Source organism: Polyodon spathula, chromosome 2, assembly GCF_017654505.1.
Source record: "Polyodon spathula isolate WHYD16114869_AA chromosome 2, ASM1765450v1, whole genome shotgun sequence".
Lineage (NCBI taxonomy): Eukaryota > Metazoa > Chordata > Actinopteri > Acipenseriformes > Polyodontidae > Polyodon > Polyodon spathula.
The window spans coordinates 97991301-98013941 of NC_054535.1; the positions used below are offsets into that span (position 1 = coordinate 97991301).

At 35.8% G+C, this 22641-nt stretch overlaps 1 long non-coding RNA gene across 1 annotated transcript; it reads left to right on the forward strand.

Annotated features, from left to right (window-relative positions):
- The first annotated feature begins 213 nt into the window (after positions 1-213).
- Positions 214-2262, forward strand: LOC121328644. The gene is made up of 3 exons (XR_005951705.1): positions 214-1332; positions 1725-1846; positions 2229-2262. It is a non-coding gene; the product is annotated as an uncharacterized LOC121328644 (long non-coding RNA).
- The last annotated feature ends 20379 nt before the right edge of the window (positions 2263-22641 follow it).

Below are 22641 nucleotides of genomic sequence, written 5' to 3' on the forward strand. Positions count from 1 at the left end.
ATTTCTTGCTACTGTTTTAAAAGAACGACCCCCCCCCCCCCCCCCCCCCCCCCCCCTTTAAATAAATGGTTTCATCAAAAGCAGTGATAGGTGGTACATTTTATTGATTTTTACAATCTTGAACAGTACATTTAAATATTCACCTGGTAACTAGTCTTTAATATGAACTTTTAAAAGAAACACACGTTATTGTTTTCAATTTAAAACATGGTATCTGGAACTACTTCAGGTAAAAGCAATTTCTCAGTTTCTATGCCTTAATCTTTTAGACAGATTCACCGTTAATCTGTGCAACACCTGTGTCTTCTGAGTCACAGCATGGTTCTGACTAAAAACATGTCAGTCAATAGGGGGAGCAGCTGGTTGTTAATGACAGGAAAGAAGCCATTGAAGTGGTGGGGAGAATTTCACCATCCAGGTGAAATGATCAGGCATGTAAAACAGAAAGCGTGGCTTGCAAACAGACATTTCTTTAACCAAGTTTAGCGCCATATGTCAAGTTTTAAAATAATACATTACTGTAACTTTTAAAATCAATTAAATATCTCTATTATATGAAAGGATTACTGGTTTTTATCGACACCAGCTCCTGCTCCTATCCCACCAGCACCCCCAGTTCATCCAGCAGAGAAACAGCCCAGATCCAAATCTCCCAAAGGTTAGTCTCAATGACCCAGCTGTTTGCTACAGATAAGGAAAAAAATATACACTGTTATAGATTTTAAAAATCACCCCTTGCTGTTTTCGGCCCCCACTAATGGCTCCTATAAAAGTTTACTAAAAGCCAAGGAAATTGTAGTGAAACAGATAAATACACAGTGAAATTATTATAAAGTACTGGTAAAAAGGTAAATCACATCATTATAAAAAAAACGAAACAAAACACGATAAACCAAATAACAGCGTGGTAAACACATGAAAAGCACTGTCGAACTGCAAATGTGCTGTGATTATCAGTGCTGCTTCCCTGTACATTTCTGCTTCAAATGTCATTAGTGTGCTTTTCCTTTTTGCAATATTTAAAGTTGTTTAGTTCATGATATTCATTTATATACCTGTATGTGCTGTGGACTCCACAGAGGACAAACAGTGATGTTAATGGTAAGCTGGTTGATTGAATCAAGTTGATCTGCAGAGAGGGGTGGGTTACTGAATGTGTACTAAAACTGCTTATGTAACGCTAGAAATATCTGACACAATAATGTGTAATCTCTTTAACAGGATCACAGTGTATTCCCGGCTCAGCCAAGGATAGAAAGGGGAGAAAGCCTGCATCACCTAAAGGAAAAGAACCATCTAGAAAGTCCTCTAAGTCTGGAGCTAGTCGCTCGAGTAAAGATTAAACATTTGGGTTTTCTTGTGTCTTTCTGCTCCCTGCCACCGTGGCCTCATGTTGCACTACCTATCTCGCTTGTCACCTATATAGTAAAGCTCCTGAATTTTTTCGTTTCTGTGGTTGGAAAAACAAGTTACACCCAATGTGTTTTTTTCAAGAATAATGTTTTAAGCATCCACATAAGTAAACACATATTTTCCTGGGCTGATAAGCAAGCCTGTGAAAAATAATGTTTTGCTGTGCCACTTTGAGTAGTGGTACAGTACAGTTATCAGTGTGTTTTGTATGTTGTGCTGGGCAGTTGGAAGCAGGTATCAATGTATTTATTTATTGTTGTTGTATTTGCTTTGTACAAGTATGTAGCTATTGTGCGCTTTTCATGTTTTAGGTTCAGGCAGAGGAAGATCAGGAAAGAAATCTGAACCCACAACCCCAGAAGTACCATCTGAACCTCCACCTCCAAAGCCAGGCTCAGATCAATGGGTTTATGTGGAGGAAACAGTCCCGAATGTAAGTCGTTTTGCAAGAATAACCACTGCAAGGTAGGATAATCTACCCATAGCTGATCTCAGTACAGTACAATCTGCTCAGTAGAATCACTAACTTATTTCAAAACAGACATCTCCACTGCGATTGTGACCAGAACAGAGGGATGAATTTGCAAGGACAGTTCTAATAGATATTAAAAATGTAATTTTCACACATGCATGCAAGCAGTCTATGGACAGCAAAATGCTAGGGTGTTTATCAAGGTATTTGATATTAAGTTGCAATATATTTAAAATAAACAGGTTTGACACACTAATTTATATTGGCTAAGGTTGTCCTGGAAGAAAAATTGCTTCCTTCTGCTCTGACAATGTTCCCCAACTCTGAGGATTGGTTTTTCCAGCAGGACAATGCTCCATGCCACACAGCCAGGTCAATCAAGGTGTGGATGGAGGACCACCAGATCAAGACACCATCAAACAAAGCCAAGCTGCTTGAATTTTTGAGCCAGGAGTGGCATAAAGTCACCCAACATCAATGTGACAGACTGGTGGAGAGCATGCCAAGATGAATGAAAGCTGTGCTTGAAAATCAGGGTTATTCCACCAAATATTGATTTCTGAACTCTTCCTAAGTTAAAACATTAGTATTGTGTTGTTTAAAAATGAATATGAACTTATTTTCTTCGCATTATTCGAGGTCTGACAACACTGCATCTTTTTTGTTATTTTGACCAGTTGTCATTTTCTGCAAATAAATGCTCTAAATGACAATATTTTTATTTGGAATTTGGGAGAAATGTTGTCAGTAGTTTATAGAATAAAACAAAAATGTTCATTTTACCCAAACACATACCTATAAATAGTAAAACCTGAGAAACTGATAATTTTGCAGTGGTCTCTTAATTTTTTCCAGAGCTATATATATATATATATATATATATATATATATATTAGACGAATATATATATATATATATAATATATATATATTATATATATATATAGTGTACCAGACAAACATTTGATATGTTTGGTACCTCACTTTACATGGTCTGTTTGTAACTTGACCATTGGAGTGAAATTGACGTACCGCACAAAACAATATTCAGGGTTGTAATAGGAAGCTGCAGCAACTAATCTTTTTAATCTTTAGCATTTATACAGTATTGAATTAAAGTATACACAATTGCATTACAAGTTGTATGCTTTTAGCAGGAAATAGCTGAATATTTGGTCCCATACTGGGAGAATGTGTGTGATACTTAGATTAATAACGCCAAGGCTGTGATGCACAATCTACGGATTGAACAGGCCTTAATCATCCATTACTTGTTCGATATCAGGTGAGATATTTTTTTCTTCTGTCAATGCACACAAATCCTTTTTATCCAGGATACAATTGCAGGTGCAAAAAGAAAACAGGATTTGGTTATCTCCAACTTAACTTATATTTTGACAGTATGATTGAGGTACCAGAACTAAGAACTAAAAACTGTACCCAGGATACAATGTCCATTTGTAACCACTGGGAGATCCAGAACAAAAATAGTTCAAATTGTTGCTAAAGGCAATAGCTAAGGTGCTCCCAGCGACCACAAATAAATGCTGCTAACACATTTTCAGTACTAAGGCTATTCAAGTCTCCTAAAGCAACATGCAAATGAAGATGTATAGTATACTACTGACTTTCAAGCCGTCATGATTATTCTGCTATTAACTAAACTTTAACTTCACTTGAGCAGAAAAGAGTTTAAAAAGTATCTTAAACGCCCTGACCACAAGCAAGAGTTTGTGTCACAATGGCAACACGAGTACAACTGCATTTCTGATGACATGCAAGAAGATGAGGAGACAAAAGCAGAGCTGCACCAGAGAGCTGACGTACGTGAGTTTAAAATGCTTGGATACAAAGTTGTCCATGAAAGAAAAGTTTGGCAAAAAAACGTTTGTTTTCCTTATTTAGTACCGAGTAAGCAACATCCACTGTTAGTAGATTATTCAATCATTTACATGTTGTTTATATTTTGCAATCTTCTGGATTAATCAGAAGCTATACACCAGATTATGCCTCCCCCAAACCCCTACATCTGTGATAATGGAAAGGAATAAGCAGCACAGGAATGCAATAATATTATAAACGATGGCTGGATAGAAGATTACATAGAGATCCTTATAAACCACTACTCCTCAATGATGCAGGTACTGGAAGTGCATTTCTAGTGTTTGTGAAATACATTTTCAAAAATGCTATTAAGTCTGATACTAATTTATTTCATTGTTGAATGACTGGGAACATTAGTTTGTACATTATTGAATCTGACTATGTTAATAATAGGTTCATCAACTAATTAATAGCCATTAAATGATACACAGTATGCTTAGCAGATGCAATTGGCATATTTACAGAAAAACAACTTTCCAGAATAATTAACAAAATGTTACTACATCCTGTAAATTAAGTTGATATCATGTGTGTCTGATTTACTTGGTTTTACCGTCAGTTATCATCCTACCATTATTCTCCATATCTGATGGCCAACTTTAGTGGTTTTAAAAAGTGTCAATTTGTTTCAGTATTCCTTTGTGAATGTGGTTATATACATTTTCCCATACCAGATGTGATTTACAACACCGTTTTGTCAGTTGGAGGCTTGTATTCACATCAGTGTAATAAATTATAGGTGACAGCTGGTAGTGCTTAACCTGTTATTACACAAAGCTCATAGGTTACTTTTTTTTTCTGAAAGTAAAACAAATTGAAAAATGCTACTTTGTTTTTGTTTTTTTAATCCTATTGAAATTGAATAGAGTTATTTAAATCAACCAATCACACAGGGATTGCCAGAGAGGAAATATCTATGATTTTAAGTAGCCCTTGTATTATAAACCTATAATGAAACACTATCAGATACATGTTCTTAATAAATACCTGTTTTGCAGTGTTCTGTGGCTACCTCTAATCACATTAGTCCAGCTTCCTGTACACCCTTTGTCATGTCTGTCACTCAAAGGATGCCAGAGAATCCACTCTAATTATGATGACTGAGCCCCGGAACACTTCTAAACATATTGTTATTAACATTAAAAAGGTGGAGGTTCTTAATTCTAACTTTTTGGAGTTCAGAAAGAGGACATGGTTCAGTTTTCATAAGTATCTGAATCCCTGTGAAATGAAAGTTTATTTTTTATAATTATAAAACTTTTTTTTTTTATAAAACTTTATAATTTGTATTTATCTAGCATTGTGACAAGTAGCTACAGTAAGTTTTGTCTTTTATTTAAGCTGCTTATATAAAATGTTCAATGTACTGACTGCCATTGACATACCAAAGGCAGAACACCACCATGTGCAGCTGCTGCCAATAGGTTCTAATGGGCTCATCACTAATCTAATGAAATGGACATTCACATCACGGTCTAATGTTTACAGAAAGTGCTTTCATTTTAAACTCTTTAATGGTCTGCCATGCTCAGTTGAGCTATGCTTTTATTTTAATTTGAACTTTTACTGTTTGGTGTAATGTCTTAACACTGTAAATAAAACAAAAGTAATATATTCAATTTTGCAGGTGTCAGTGGGCCGGTTCCAGGACACACTACGTCTGCTCTGCGATTACTACAAAGGCATAGAAAAAAACATTCTTCCTGAAGCCAGTCAGGAGTTTACACGCATCCCATTAGAAGACATTATTAATGTGGATCAAAATGGTGATCTTGAGGTGCCAAGAGTTATAAATAGAACAGAACTTTCTTTCCTAACAATATGACATGAAGATATGTTCACAATTTATCCACGTGTTTTGGATTAGATGACTTCAACTTTCTGCATACTTTTGAAGATATTCTACAATAGTTAAATTAGTTAAAAATAAATAAATTATTATAGACTTCTAAAAACATTTTGGAAACTCCAGAACCCATGGACTGCATAACTTTGAACCTTCTACATGTATCATTTTCTTCCAGTGGATCTGCCCAATCTGAAAGGCAAACAGAAAGTGCAGTAAAAAAGGAAACAGAAGGAGAAGACAAGAAGCAGAAAATGAAAAAGTAAGTAAAGTATGTAAAAATTCAGAGCAAGGACCTACAAAGGAATTCGAGTTTGGATAGACGACATACACAGACAGCAAACACCTTTTTTAGTTTTTGTGGTAATAGATCAAGTAACAACAAACAAAACCAGTACAGAATAGCTAGTCAGTTCACTAGGGGAATAAATTTACATTTTGATTGTTTTGTGATTGAAACATTCATAGCTCAGACATAGTTCATGTTAAGTTAAGGAGAGTGGCAAAAAGACGACAATCTTCAAGTAACTTTTGAAAAGAGCGGCAAAAAAATAAACCCAACAGTCTTGTGCAAAAAGCTTATACATACTATCATGGCCGTAACTAGCTATGAGGACACCAAGGTCGTGTCCGCGGTTCATTTTTTGCATCATCGGTACTGATGCTCATGTAAAAATTCTGGTAAAGTACAAAAGACTCCTTAATTTTCTCTGTTGGTTTGCCATGTAACCTAGATTTGGAGGTTGAATAGTAAATACCAAGAGGTCATATAAATACTGCAGCTATAGCCTGAAACCTGAGATTGACCTTGGTAGAATGTCAGCTCTGGTTAGGACGTTGCATACTATGACAAATTGTTCAGAATAAGTACCATTGACATCTCAACTGTAGTGCGGATTTTGTTTGCAATTTGTATCAATATCTTGTAATAATACACATCAGATTTTTTTTTTAATTAAAAAAACATTTGGCTTGCAGTTTTTCTTCATGCTGTTTTCTGATCATCAAACCTCAGTGAGACAGCTTGGAAGGAAAACCAGTTCTAACCTCCTTAAGGTACCTTAAATGAAAATATTCTTAAATACTTGTTTTGTTTTAATACACAACACGTTGAAGCCCACTGACGAGCTCTTAATCAAATCCCAGTTACTTTCTACATTTTGTTACATATTTATGTTAATTGTTTGTTATTTAGCAGATGCCTTTATCCTTTATTAATGTTGTACAATGTTGTGTCCATATGAAGTACAGCACAATTTGAAACATGCTAATGCTGTTTTTAGTCAGTGCCAAACATGGATGAGATACCCTGAGATGACCCATCAGGGAGTAAAACCCAGCCTGCAGCGGATGGAGGGAGAGTGTCTCTTGGTGCTTTATTCAAAGCTCTCTGTCATGGGGACTTCAAGACTGGAGATCACAACAGATTTTGTTCACAGGACAAGACTCAGGCTGAATACTATGAGGTAAGCTAAAAAATACATGTGACAGGCTGGCAAGTGGATAGAGGCCCAGAGACAGACTGCAGTTCAAAAAATTAATACTTTTATTATAAATAAGCACAAATAAAAGGGCACAAGGGCCAAAACAAAGGTATTTAAACACAAAGCAAAATTTACAGAAAAGGTTTCCATGTTGGGCGATGCATTCACTGGACCAGAAATTCAAAAAACCACAAAACAGTAAACCAAAAAACCCAGCAAGCACAACCGTTATCTTGCTTCCTCAACTCCCTCCTCTCCCTTTATGTCAGGTGGCTGGGTGCTGATTGATCGTTAATTACTCTAATCACCCCCAGCCACCTGAAAACAATATACCCAGGCAGGTAGGGGAATTTAACCGCATCCCTGCCAATCTATACAGGGCAGAGCTCTGCTCTGCCACAATACACTTGCATGTCATTTATTTTTTTAATAATATCTTAGGACTAAAATATAGCATTTTTATTTCCCCTTCACTGCCAGGCGATATTTCCTGATTTATTGTATGCCGAGCATTTCAGATGTGTTCCTTTCTAACGATTAAGTAGGCTTTACAAATTAGCCCCGGGTATATATGATTTAAATCTTTTGTTTTTTGATGTATAAGCTTCATAGAATAATATAGAAATTGTACTTAAAGTGAAAGTCCCTCTTTTGTATATGATTTAACAAATGGGTATTTGTGTTCTGACACTTGCAAATGTACAGGTACATAAATGACAAGTTATAAATTATGAACTAATTATGAACAAGCCTGTATCTGAAACTGTGTAATTCTGGTAGCCCTATACCCTGTATATTAAGATTTTTTTTTTTTCTTAATCAGATTTACAAAGATATGAGGATTCGGAAGCAATTCCATAAAATGTCCTTTCACAGCATCCATTCATATTGGACCTGATTGAGAACAACCTTCTATACAAACTCACAGTAAGTGTTTCTTAAAAAAATAAAACAGTAAAATAATATGATAAATGAAATAATTAGTCTAATAAAAGCAATATGTTTTAGATAATTGTTGGAATTAATTGGATGTTTTGGTAAATTATTTATACCAAACATAATACAATTTGATATCAAGGCTTGCATGCTTTTACTAGCTGTTTTATCTATTAGGCCAGGAACTACTGTGTCATCTAAAAAATAAATTCGAAGAATAACTTTCTCTGGTCTTGTTATTCCACCATAAATAAAATATTTGAATTGTTTGTGTGTATTTTTTTATCATCATAACCTTGAATCTCACTAGTACATAAGTTGGTGGTCTTTTACAGAGATAATAAATGACATCACTCATGTTCTGCTATTTTGATCAAAATATTTCCTGTATAAATATGCACATTGACAGATATACAGAGGAAACTCCACAAACAGCTGTTGGGTGCTGTGGTTATTCTAGAATAAAGTAACACACTGGCCACTTCAACTACCTTCTGTCTCTCCCAGATGAGCTCTTTTGCTCCACTGCATTCTGTCAGCAGTTCACTGAGACATCAGTTGCCATGGTGTTGGATACAAACAGCATGATTTTCAAAAGGGGCCAAATAAGAACTTGGTCGCAATTAATGTCACTTGATTTATATTTTTAAAGCATTGACAAGTGAATACATGATTAATTTCACCTGAACCCTTTGAAAGCCATATAATTAGTGACCCAAATCAGCTTTTAGAAAAAACTTTGCAACCTACTTCATATTTTTCCCCTTTTGAAAATCATGCTGAATGTGTCAATTTGTCCCATACCATGAGTAGTATCACCAGCCTCTGCTAGAAACAAAGAAATGCACCCACACACTCCAGTGCTCCTAAAGCCTGTTAAATACTAGGCTACTTTCAGGCAACATTGACTGGCAACTTATGAAGCATCTTGTTGCACTTGATTTTTTTAAGCAAATGTCACCATGTGAATAGATCAAAACATAAAGTCTAAACAATCTTGATTTGAGCAACTTTGTGAACATTTGTTGATGTCCGCTTTTCAACAAGTTGCTTGAAAAGTATACTGACCATAAGTAATAAAAAACAGCAGGGGCAGAATAAAAGAATGAGCCAGCAGTAATTTCATATTCATTGCAAGAAGATGTTTTGATAGGTGGTTTATCAATACTTGTATGTTTGAACATTAATAACACCAATAGCAAAAACAACAACAATACTAATGCAACCTTCACACACTTGTTCAACCAATTTTTAGATTTACTATATTTGGTGCCAAATATTTAACCAAAACCTTAAACAGGTGTAATGATACCACTCTAGAGATACTACATTAGCAGATAATGTCTAGAACAAATATACAGAATGCATGCTTGAGGTGGCACTAAGCTACCACATGTGGGTAGTGGTCTACAGGTACTTTACAACACTAACAATAAATCATCCAATGAAATGTGCTTTCCTTATCACAAAAGGAAACAAAAATGTAGAACAAAATGGTCCTGCCTTAAAAAAAAAATCCCAATAGGTTTCACTTAGCAGATAAAAAGAAAATAATCTAAAACCACACTGATGTTGTTTTAAGATCTGCTGCAAGATAGGGAAAGCAAATGTGATCATATGCGGTTTAACGGTTCAGAATTTGCACATATATTTCAGTTAAGTAGAAGTGCATGCAGAACTATTTCTCAACAGTAGCCTGTTCAAGGGAATTTTAACACCACTAGCATCCACCTCTGACAGTACATCACTGTCCTTTATAGAAAAAATTGTAAAGACATGTTCTAAATAAGCCCTAATACTTGTTATATATTAATGGATATCTTTAATTTAAAGTTTTATTTAAAATGTTTTTCAATATATTACTAATTTCTGGGTTCATGTAACAGTCTGTAGTCATGAATACACTACCACAGGAGGCTGTTTTGGTATTTTTTTTTTTACTGTTCAACCAAAAATGTAATTACAAACACTACTCTACTACCCACTGTTATAGATCAAAGGCTGGAACAAAATCATTACAAAAGGTTATGACCCTTTTTAGCCATAACGATCGACGATTTCAGAGCTGGACTCCCACTTTCGCATACAATACCACAGAAAGTTTATTAAACGCTTGAAGTAGAGAGAAATGTGAGAGACTGTACATGGTACCTGAAAGCTCTATTTATACTGTAGTTGTTTACTAGTTTCTACAGATGGCATGCTGTCATTTCTTTTGGGATCTCTTGACCGTACATACAAATAAACTACATTTCATTTGTTAGTTGCCTCAGAATATATATTTTTCTAATGTGGAATTTTAAATAAATCTGCTCTCTATTCCTAATTTCCATACTGTTATGCTGCAGCTTTTCTTTCATTTAAAACATACTAGATTTCCTTTACTTTGTTGCAGGATATTCAGAAATCCAGCAGAATGAATGAGAGACCCAGTCTTCAAGTGCATGTTCAACAGCCTTGAAACAGTACTGGGATAACACAAACAAACAATACAAATGCAAATGTATTTGATTGTTTAGTTATTACTTGAAACTTATTATCTTGCTTTATTCAAATGTGGCATTTGTAATGGAAATTAATACAACTAAATGAAAAAATGTAACTTATTTTGCTCTCTGGTGTTTATTGTGTAAAATAGCTGTATTTCAGTGAGCAGGCACAATGTCTGCGAAGTGTCAGATAGGATTGTGACTTGAGTGATTTTGTACTTGAGTGGTTTGTATTGAATTAGCCGGGTCCCCACCTTCGTGTCTGAGACGCCTTTGATGAGGTGAGCTGCCAAGAAGCAGATGCGGTTAATGGGGGAGTGTGATAGGGATAAGGTGTGGCTTGTTGGCTGGGCAAACAAAGGCAGATGGAGGTAGCACTTGGCGTTAATACACCACACAGACATGCATCATTTATTTATTTTTCCTTTTTAATAAACAACTCTGACCACGGTTCAATACACGGTGGTCCAGAGTTTGAAACAAAAGCTTCTTGGCTGCTAACCACACAGAAAGGCATTTTCTTCACATGATTATACAGACTGGTATATGGTCCTGGCTCATAGCAGTGAGGTGTGTCAGTGGCTCCTTTCTATAGTGAGACGCTCCGCCGGGATACACCCACCAGTCCGTCAAGGAACCTCTGCCATCCAATCCTCTTCTGCGATTCCCAATAAACAAATTTGTCTGGCAACAGATCACAGGTGAAGCGTCTGGCTCTCTATTTACAACAGTATATACAAAAGACAACCACCACCCCACCCCCCCCAGAATGGAAATTAACAAAACAAAAACAAACACGCTTTTTCTCAAGTGCAGGGCCGCAGCCCTGCCACAGAGAGGAATAGGTCAAAAGTTCTAATGAATAAGAAAGGGAGCTTGACTTTAAGTATCAAGCTTATTGAAGGTTGCAAGGTAGAGGAGAAGGCAGTGCTGAAATTAAATGACCCCCAGAAAGTGCAACTGCAAACAGATAACCCAAGAATAAGGCATAGAAACTGAGAAGTTCCTTTAACCTAAAGTAGTAGCACATGTCATGTTTTCAAATGCAAAAAGTATATGCTATAGCATGTGTTTCTTTTAAAACTTCACATTTGAGACCTATGATGCAAATTGAAATGATTTTCTTAGGCACAATTAAAACAAAAAAAAAGTCTAGAAGGTTAACATTATTAACCACCCCCAAGGCCCGCCACCACCCTGGACTTCTATCTTAACATAAGTCCTCAGTTGATGTTTTAGAAAATGGAAATTAGGAACAGTGCTGAATAATCCAGTTACCTATCAGACAGATATATTAAGCAAATACTAAGTTGAAAGGGTTTACAATAACTTGTCAACTGTATATGAACCAAAAAGCAGAGGGGTCAAGACTGGGACCACTTCTAGATCTTAGAACTACCAATCAGAGAGAGCAACTGCCCTGTTCACAGACTGTTAAGAGTGGGACGCAGATCTGATTATTTAATTCTGGCCCGTTCCAACCCTTGTTCATTTTTCAGGGAACACAAAAAAGATACAATGTCAAAAATACATAGCTAGTCCCTGAGTGGTTCATCTGGTAGAAGTGCAGCCGAGCGGTGCGCAGGGTGAGTCACACAGCGTAGGTTCGCATCCAGGCTTCGTTAAGTAGGCCGGTCTTCGCTGGAGACTCAGAAGGGAGCGTCACATTGGCCCAAGCGCTCTCGTGGGTTAGGGAGGTAAAACCGACAGGGACCGTTTCTCCTCATTACTCTATAGTGAACCCTGCTGGCCAGGTGGCCAGTGTGCTCAGGGCAGACACCTGCAGGGTTGGCCTTTGTCCTCCAGAGGTCGGTAGCTCGCTGATATACACTTTCGAGTTCCTGGGTGAAAAAGGAAGCTGGCTTGGTCGTGGGATCGGAGGACGCCCACTGAATCTTCAAGTCTCCTGAGCCACGTGGGGAATTGCTGCACTGAGGGGGGAAACGATTGGGCATTCCAAACTGGGAGAAAATTGAGAGGAGAAATTATAATTGGACACACTAAATTCAAGTAAAAAAATAATGCATATCTGAAAGGACTGTGTTTTAAAATAAGTAGACTTCCATTTACTGTAGATGTTTCGTAGTTGGCTTTGTTTGTACAGTACTATATTTTCAAAGGAAGTATTTTAATTCACAACGATATGATTCTGAAAAAATTGTATGTACAATTCCCCGTTAACAACAACAGCAAAATCAAATCAAAATGTTACCCATGCACAGAACTGTGTAAAATATAAAAGACAACACAAGTCGGAAATCATGTTGTCACAAATATATAATGGGGATTGATTTGTTTCTTAATGACTGATGTGTATCTGAGTGTTGTATATCCAAGTATTGACTGTACATATGTTTAATTACCAAACACTAACAGACATGTAAAAGGGTTGTTTGCAAACACTGGTCAGACATTAGATTGTGATAATTATCAATTTTAAAACACTTCTGTCTACAAACTGTAATTATATGTAAAAAATGCTTTCATACAAAAATGCATGATGATCTTTTTCTGAAGAGTAAACTGTTTACATGCACGTCATGACAGAGTTTCCTCACAACCTGTTTGTCTTACTTTTCAGGAAATACGTTGCTATGCAGTTCAGATTTAGGAGAAAAAAAATCAGCCGTACCAATGCAGATTACTCAATTCATAGTCATTTAGGGTATATATATATATATATATATATATATATATATATATATATATATATATATATATATATATATATATACACACAAGCCTGTTGTTATCTCTACTGGACCTGGCAGCCATCAATTCATTTGTTTTGTACAAGGTAGGAGAGATTTCATCTTGAAGCTAGCCACAGCGCTTCAGCGGAAACATTTCGATCAGAAAACTGCAAAGCTGCAGCAGCTCAACCTGAATTACGTGCTGCAAGTGACACACATGCAAGATAAATCATATGTTACTTTCGTTTTAGATTGAAAACTACTTTTGTTTTTACAGTTTTGTATGTGTATATACCTGTTTACACATTAGTTTCTTTTGAAATGTTTATTATAGTTTTTCATGGTAACACTTATATAACACTTATATAATTAAATATATAATAGAGGCTTAATAACTATGTTATAAAGTATTAATAAAGCATTAAAAGTGATTTATAACCATGTGATAGCCATAGACTGAATTATGTTTAAAAAAACCTGTCCCCTTTGTAAAATATAATTCTGTCTGTGGTTATTGTATGGTTATAAACAATCTATAATGCTTTATAATGCTTTATTAACACTATATAACATAGTTATTAAACATATTATATATTTATAAAACATTTATAAAATATTAATAAGCAGCACCTTAATATAAAGTGTTACCTTTTTCATTTTTTGAAGTGGTGATTAATATGTCGGAAATTAGAAAATAAACCCTTTTATGTTTAATTGTTCATTTAAATACAGCATTTTGGCTGTGCAGATGTTTGATATGATATGCTTAAATAAAACTTTTGAGTTGTAGCCGATTGTTCATCTTTCATTTTAATATTGATGGTGTTTGAAATGTACCGACAGTTATTAATATAGCCGTTCTAGTGTCGAAGTAGTCCATAAATGTGTGTGTGTGTGTGTGTGTGTGTGTGTGTGTGTGTGTGTGTTGGGGGCTGTCTATGTTTTGTACGGCCTTTGTGCTGGAGGTGACATGATATTAAGTCATAAAAGCAGGATCTTGACTGCTGAAACCTTGTGAGCCACAAGCATGATTCCTGCTCCGGTTTACATGGGTTTTTACAGCTATTTTTATCGTGAGAAAGCGATTTACCCTGCCCTTAAAGTCACGCTGCCACAAGGACGTCCTTTTGCCGAATCACATGTAAACCAAGCCAATGTTCTTTAAAGACTGTCCATTTGGAGACCTTTTTCATCAGTGAATTATATTTTAAAGCAACTGTTAAACGAGCAACATTTCTAACCATGAATGGCAAACTATCTAATCCTTCAAAACAAACTTTATTAGAATGTTCTTTAAATAACGTGTGGGTTAAAGATTAGTAATACGGCTCATTAACAAATGGTACAAGCTTCACTCTTACACAAAGACCTTGGCAAGTTTCACCTATACATAATAATTAATTGTAAGGTATCTGGATTTATGGTGAGAAACCTCACACACACTGTGTGGTTACTGGTGGCCACGCTATCAGTCCAGAGTGGAACTGTGTGCATCCTTTTGTGCATTCTACAGCATTTACAGTATCTTACTAAGGTGGTTATTTACACTAAGTACTTGAATACATTTTAAATGTTGCTTATATAAATCTATGTTCACATACCTTGAGTTACACAACACAATTGTTTCTCGTGTAAACATATCTGAACAAACATGCCCCTTCATGAATATTCATTTCTGTGTGGGGACTGCCAAAACATAACCCCGGTTTAATTAAGTTTTTGCATTTCAGATTATCAAAGTAGTTTATTAATGAATCCAATGCTATAAGACAACTCAAAGGTATTGGTATTAGGGATCTTCTAACAGGGACCAGGGTGCCCAGGACTCTCTCCAGACATCATATATTAAATAATAATAATAATAATAATAATAATAATAATAATAATAATCTTCATTTTTATATCGCACCTTTCACAGTGGATTACCATCACAAAGAGCTTTACAAGAGACTAGGGTATATGAACTATACATCAGCTGCAGAGTCACTTACAACAACGTCTCATCTGAAAGACTGAGCACAAGGAGGTTAAAAGACTTGCTTGGGGTCATACAATGAGTAAGTGGCTGAGCTGGGATTTGAACCAGGTACCTCTGTGTTACAAGCCCATTTCTTTAACCACTGTGTTTTAAATTAATTGAATAACACAGCCTGCAGATGTCATCATAATCGTCAGCATTTTTGGTGTAAATTGATCAATCAGTCACAGGAAATTAGTTTTTTTTTTTATTTTGGTTTCATTTCAGGTTACAGATTACTTCATATCTGTTATCCAACTGTATGAACATGAATGTCGTGATACAGTATATGATATGCTGATTTTTTCTTGCATATCTATCTAAAACAGGGATGTGCAACCTGATGCCTGTGGGCTACATGGGCCCATAAGACAATGTGCCCCTCCCAACAGATTGTTTTAGGTAATCCAAGGAAACAAAGGAATAACTCCTTAAAGGTAGTTATATACTGAGCATCAAAAGAAACTTATCACTTATATTTGAGCATCAAAAGTGACTTTTGATTGTGCTGTGACTTTTGATTGTGCTGATTAACAATTGACATCACGAAGATCCTGGGCAGGTGTTGTGACTCTTGGTCTCCTAGTTCGTGGTCTGTCATTGACAGAGTCTGTCTGGTTATACCGTCTCGCCAGGTTTGAAATTGCTGGCTGTGAGCACCCAAGACGGCGAGCCACAGTACACTGCCCTAGTCCAGCCTCCAACATGCTGATTGCATGAAGGCGCTGCTCACTTGATAGACGTGGCATATTGTTGTTTTTTTCTGTGATTTTCCTTATTGCTTTTATTCAACTTTGCAATTCAACAGCTGAAATCACTCCATATCCAGTGTCCAATCAACTGTCTCACTAATTCGGTGATTAAGTGCATATGCTTCAGTCATAGTCACTCAAGCGTGTCATGGTCAAGGATGAATGATCGAGTGATTAAAAAGAAACCAAAAACATTTTATCAATGTTAATCATTTATATACCTTATTTCTTTCGAAAATAACAGTGATACGTTTCTTTTGATGCTCGGTATATTACACAGCCAGTATCTGATCCATATACGTTATAACAATACTTGTAAGATCATTCCAGAGCACTTGGAATAACTTTCAATAATTTTTTGTCATGTTTAACTTCTTTGGGAAACTCGGTTTGGTTGTTTACATTTACATTTTTTGTTACAGTCCTTAAATTAGTGTTTGCATTCTATCAAGCAGTAGCAGCTGCACATATTGTTTTCATTCAAGAGTCCCCTCGAGCTCTAAAGGCAGCTGCTGCTGAGCTTGCAAAGAGAAGGTTTGTCTGGTGTCACGTGTAGCTGTGTCATCTGGGATGAATAAACGCAATAAAATAATTTTTGAAATTTCTGATAGATGCCTGCTGCATCGGTAATTGCATACAGTAAATTATATACTAAGACCTGTCTGGTTGTGATCTGACATCAAAACCAGTGTTCGGTTCTCATCTTGTGCCCTGTTCCTAGCCAGAAACCAAGAACTCTCCAAACTGTCATTCTGGCATTTTGTGTTGGCTATTTATTCATTCATTCATTGTTCATGTTACAGTAACATTACTATAATAATAGAAGAAAAAAAAGACTTACAAACACGCATTTGAATAATTAGAATATGAACCAACACTGAAAAAAGTCCCTACAGAATATTATGGCAACAAGAAAACAAGGACAGCATTTCACCCATATATATATATATATATATATAGATAATAATATATATATATATAATAATATATATATCTAGATATGCTCCTACACACAAATGACTGATGTGTTTTACTGACATATGTGTTTCTATCACAATTACACTGTTTGTGTGGTATTGACCACACACATGACGCATGAAGCAACACAACACAGAAAAAAAAAAGATCTATCACCTCACCGTATGAATTTCAAATCTGCACCCATTGACTGATCAGGTGGAAACAGGGCCCCCAATAAGGAAGAGGTATGGTAAAGTTCCTGCTTTGTTTGAAAGCTGATGCTGTACCAATAATGAAAGGCCAATGTTCAACTTTAAACCCCAGGTTAGTTATCAGATAGAAGGAGAATAAATAGAGAGGCCAGTGCTTGCGAGCAGCCACACAAACAGTTAGGCAGACTACATGGAGCAAAATCCATTAACTTGTTACAGATTATCAAGTAAAGCAAAGTGGAGTAAGCAGTGATCTTTTACTTCTTTTTATAATCAAAATGCGTCAAGTGGTAAGGGTGGAGGTTGAAAAAGGGGAAATAGGATTTGTTATTTCTAACAGCATCTTTTGACTTTAAAGTTATAGATTACCAAATAATGTGTTCAAGCCAGGTTTATACAATTGTTTGTTTACATTTTCATTTATTTTGTTAGCTGCACAGGGTCACCATTGCTTCATTCTTGCAGTCTTGGGTTTCATATAAAGAAGAGAAAGATTTTCCAGAAAAAACATGGGGTGGTACCACAGTGGAGCAATCTGAGACTTGCAGAGAAGGCTGTGCTTAAGTACATTTTGCACCTTTCATTTTATTAGAATACTTTTAAAAGTTTTGTCCAAAAATGGGAATTCAGACCCAGTTTCTGTATACATACTCCATAAAATAGTCTTGATGCTTAAATACTGTAGGTCTTTCCTATCCGAAAGTAAAGGTAATTTATAACAGTGATTATAAATGGCATGATTTGGTAGAAATAAATGACAGTATACACAAACACATAATTCCAGATGCAGGGGGATAATACATATGGTTTTGGTATACTGTATGGTAACAGGAGGAAGAAAGTAACACTTGTTTTGTTGAAGTGTAGAAAATCTTCATAAGGGGATCGGGGACCAGTGACTTGTTAAAGGGTGCATAGTAAATTAAATGTTATTTAGTAAAAGGAAAATATGTGACATTTCATGGGCAGGAGATAGGGCTGTGTGAAAAATGCGAAAAAAGCAAAACGCAAGAGAAGGATCATAGATTGTGACGTGGCAGATAGCTTTGACAGGCAGGAGAAAAATAGAAGGGCAGCCGCTCCAGTCCCATCCCCCCAAACTTCACTTTGAAGTTAACATGTGTTGTTAAAGAACATTCTAGCAAGAGGCAAGATATAGAGTTGAGATTATGTTTAGAATTTTCATATCAGAATATCATTTCAGTAATATTGTACCTTTTATCAGTGGGGGTTTAGACATAATTCAGGTCTAAATCCAGCCCCAGAGAGGCTCAGTAATGAAATGTTTACCGGTAATGTGTGTACTGTATAGCAATGGCTTTAAAAGTGACCTGGGGTATTTCGGTACAAAGCCAGCATTTTGATAAACTAACCTTGCTGATCGTTTTGCTGACTGACAGCATTTTCCTTGCTTGCATGGAATTAACAGAACTCAATCAACTCAGTCTTTCCATGTCTACACAACAATAAATAAATAAATAAATAAAACATTGGCCATTTATTTTCCTATCAACCCACACCTTGGGTGCAATTTAAATGTTTTGCACCTAGAAGAAAAAAAAAATCCAAACTGACAAATTGGAAAATTGATTTCATTTTTTAAAATGCAAAAATAAAGCATTCAGGAGACAGAAGTAGAGACAAAACACAAGGCCTATTTCAGCTATTCAGTCAGGACAATCTTGCGTTAAATAACCACCTTTATTAGAATACAAAATCTTATAGGTTTCCAAAAAACATTGAACCCAAACAATGGGTGAAGAAAAATAAGTACAGCAAAAATAGTTGGAGCACAGCCCAGGAAATAAAAATATTAGGCAGAAGAGCATTGTATACCCCACCCTCAGGACGAGGCTGGGAGTGAGGTGGTAATTCAAAAGCATTGCAAGACTGAGTTTGCAAAATAGGTTTATATACCTTACAGTTTAATGGGAACTTGCCAGGAATAGGCTTGCAGATTAACCAACGAATGTACCAGGCACTTGTACTGTAGATCTCCTGCTTGAAAATCTCACAAGCTTTACATTATGTCTAAACCTCTTACAGTATTTTTAAAGAATAAGCAAAAATAATGTAACTTGTATTTACAAAATTAACATGATGTCTAGTTATGGAGGAAGCAGTGAGGTAAGCTTCTTACCAAACCAGTTCTAGATGCTTGATTCTGTATCTGTGTTGAACCTTGAACCAACATCTCTCTGCCACACACCACAGACTCTTATTTGAATCACAGGGTCACTCTCCCTCGCCCTCCCCTTGCTCTTTGCATTTGACTCACACTTCTTGAAGTCAGATGTCATCTTTATATCCACGTGTGATAAACTAGTTGCACTTTAGAAATCCTGTAGGAAAAAACATTTTTTATACCCTTTGTCTAAACAAATATTTCCTCTCTAGTCATGTCACAATGCATTAGACATCCCCCCCCCCCCCCCCTTTGTTAGCAGTTTGAACATGCTTTGACTCGTTGTCATTCTTTCTGCTGTGTTCAGAGCAGAACCCAGGCAGGTATCTCTCCAAAAGTGGGATTGTTGGTACTCAAAACTCTCATGAACTTCAAAGCCTGGCTTCAAGCAAGGCTCTCACTGTGGAACCCAAGAAGAGTGACAGCCTTTCAGAGTGGGTACACTAATAAGACCCAAAAGGTTGCCCTGTTTCCTCCTGTTCTCAGTGCGCAGCTGCAATGAGATGCCATGAATAGGTCTTTCAAATTGGATTGGAGCCACTATTAGCTTGTCAGATAGCTTGTCAGGTCTCTTTAATTTAGGACAGATGCTTTTCTCCAGTATCAAGTTGGAGCCACACAATGTTGCGTTATAAAACTGGATCAAAACTGTCCCATTCTATTCACATATTTATTTTTCTCCTGCGTCACACGATGCATGATTCAAGTTTCTTATTCATTGTAATACATGCAACAAGCTTTGCATTGTATAATGTGGCTCAGTTAACAGTGTAGAAGATTAATGGGACTGTATAATTTAGAATTAATTCTTAAATGAAATGTAAAGGTGTGTGCATTCCATTTTTTTTTAGAGGCAACAGGAGCTGCAGTTGTCCTTGACTGCCATAGAAAAAGTTGTCTCAAACTGCCTACAAAGACTTACTGTATTTTTCAAACAAAATATACATTGTGTTCTTTTTTATTATTCTTTATCATGTTGTTTATAACAAACTTCAATCTGTTGTTCAATGGGAACATTCTGTAAGTTTGAGCAGTGTAAAACTGTAGCTAAAGTAAGATTGCTGTATTATTTTGCAAGAAAGTGATAATTAAGCTGCATAACTGCAAAACCTAAGGAGCCTTTGGCTTACAGAGTAAATGTTGCACTTTGACATGGGTAATATGTCTATTGCATCAAAAAGCAGCCAGACTTGTGACGAGTATTGAAGATAGGTCATGGAAACTATCAGATGTACTTCAGTCTGCATCTGCTATCAGTACTTATTGATGAGTCAAATCATCTTAACAGTTTGGGTTATGCTGTTCAAACTGTTAAAACAGACCCATACTGGATCTGACTCAAACAAAAACTCAACTGAAAAATATAAAATGCAATGCGATTACAGGCAGGATTGTGAAACATCTGGGTTTTTGTGTTAAGATTCTGTGATACAGAATAAATCCGAACTGGCTTGTTTCTAGTGTCTCTTATTTTGACTTTGAACGTCTGAATGTATGCTTTGCATGGGTAATAAAAAAAGGGTCAGTAACTTATAACTTAGACTGTAACTTATTTACTAAATACGGTAATGGCAGATTCTTGCATCATTAGTTCCCTTATAGTTGACCATAGTATTTTTGCACTATATTTTTGCAATGTTAACATGCTTTCACCATAGCTATACTTTGCATTTACCATAGTTTACCCTGGTTTGCCATATTTGTTCATATACTTTTCCATGTTTTATTACACTGTGCTGTGCTTTTACAATGGCAAACTATTATAATGGTTCCATCAGTGGTTTCTTATAATCATTTATTATCTGTAATCAGCACAGGTGATAAACCCTTCATGCATCAAATTCTGGAGAAGATCATTTTCAAAATGAGGTTTCAGTGTGTTAAATGCCAGGAAATTAAGGCATGCAAGCTGTTAAGAATGCAACAGATGACTCGGCCTATACACCTTTGCCGTACAAAATTGCCTACCACATCCTACAATAATAACGGCAAAAATTAAACTCTGTCTTAATCTTTTTACTAATCTTCCATGGGATGTGGCTCAGACTTTTGCAGTTCAGGATGAGTACATTTGTGTGATACTGTGCAGATAGTAAATCACATCTTTCACCTAATAAACTAATACAACATGTTTTAAAAAGTTTCCCTTAAAAAAAATTGGCTTACTTCTGTTTTTAGCTAGCTTTTTTGTCATCAGTTACGGTCAGGCAATTCTGTTTCCCAAATTGGGAAATTGTTATATATATATATATATATATATATATATATATATATATATATATATATATATATATATATATATATATATATATATATATGTGTGTGTGTGTGTATATATATATATATATATATATATATATATATATATATATATATAATATATATATATATATATATATATAATACATATATATATAATTATATATATATGTACTTTTCTAGTCAATGTAATAAAACAGTTCTTAGTAATGGTGAATTAACTATCCATGCATACCTCATTGATTATTCATATTTGTGGAGTCGGGCCTGGTCACACACTCAATAAAAGTATTATTTTTGTTAATAGCTCATGCACATTTTTAGTTGTAGTTGAAGGCTTTTGTGAAGTGTCTACACTTTTTTTTGCTTCTTGCTTTAAAATAATAAATGATTCTCAACCATTGATTACTGTCCATATTTGATTAGAAAATGGGTTTCTGATTGCACCTCTTGTCAGAGGCAGTGTACGAGTCGATGTAATCCTCTGTGAACAGGACTGGGGTGGGATCAGCTATATGCATCTATCCGAAAACCTTTATAATATTCAAATAACGCAACTGGATAACAAAACAGAATGTACTGTGTTCTCATTTTGTGCATTTCTGAACTTAAGAGTGTTATTGTGGTATTATGTGACCCATTCTAATACTCAGACAAGACCACTGTGGTTTGTAGTTTACGTCAAGCATAAATGCTTACGTTTGAGGATTTTCGTTAACCATGCTAGCAAATTAATAACAGCCAGTTTGCATGACTGTTACTAACAGGAAAAAAAGTGTGCATGTGACAACAATATCCCAAGCACTTCACAAATCTGGCCTGTATGGTAGGGTGACAAGAAGGAAGCCATTACTCAAGAAAGTCCACCTTGAATCCCGTTTAAAGTACGCAAAAAAACACCCAGGAGATTCTGTGGCCACGTGGCAAAAACTTTTGTGGTCTGACAAAACTAAAATGGAACTTTTTGGCCTAAATGCACAGCTTATGTTTCGCACAAACCCAACACTGCGCAAAGACCCAAAGAACACCATCCCTACTGT